This window comes from Colobus angolensis, unplaced genomic scaffold (genome assembly GCF_000951035.1).
Source record: "Colobus angolensis palliatus isolate OR3802 unplaced genomic scaffold, Cang.pa_1.0 Scaffold110, whole genome shotgun sequence".
NCBI classification, from domain to species: domain Eukaryota; kingdom Metazoa; phylum Chordata; class Mammalia; order Primates; family Cercopithecidae; genus Colobus; species Colobus angolensis.
Window position 1 is genome coordinate 648,577 of NW_012112031.1, and position 410 is coordinate 648,986.

At 56.3% G+C, this 410-nt stretch overlaps 1 protein-coding gene across 1 annotated transcript in view; it reads right to left on the reverse strand.

The window, feature by feature from the left end:
* Positions 1-410, reverse strand: part of NXN (nucleoredoxin) — a 59,858-nt gene that overhangs the window by 23,046 nt on the left and 36,402 nt on the right. The window lies entirely within an intron of this gene.

Consider the following 410-nt stretch of genomic DNA (forward strand, 5'->3'; position numbering starts at 1 on the left):
AGACTCCATCTCAAAAAAATAAATAAATGCATCGTTGGGCTAGCAATGTACCTCCAGAAAAGACAGAAGCAGGGAAGCTGCAGGGTGCCCCACTGTTTAGGCCACTCAGCTGTGAGCTTCCCTGCTTAGGGCCTTCAGAGTCTCTGGAGGAAGGCTGGGCCTTTGGGCAGAACAGGGCAAGCATGTATCGCAGGAAAGCAGGCATGAGAAGGTGGCAGCAGAGAGAAGAACAGAGAGAAGAGGGCAGTGTGTGGTGGGACAAGGATTGTCCCGAGTCCCATCCCAGGCAGTGAGGGGGAGGGCAGGGGCTCTGCCACGCAATGCTGGGCTTCCCTGTCTGTGGAGACCTGTATCTTGGCAGGAAGGGCTGTGGGACCCCACCCACCTCAAACTGCCCTCAGTCTGCGTGT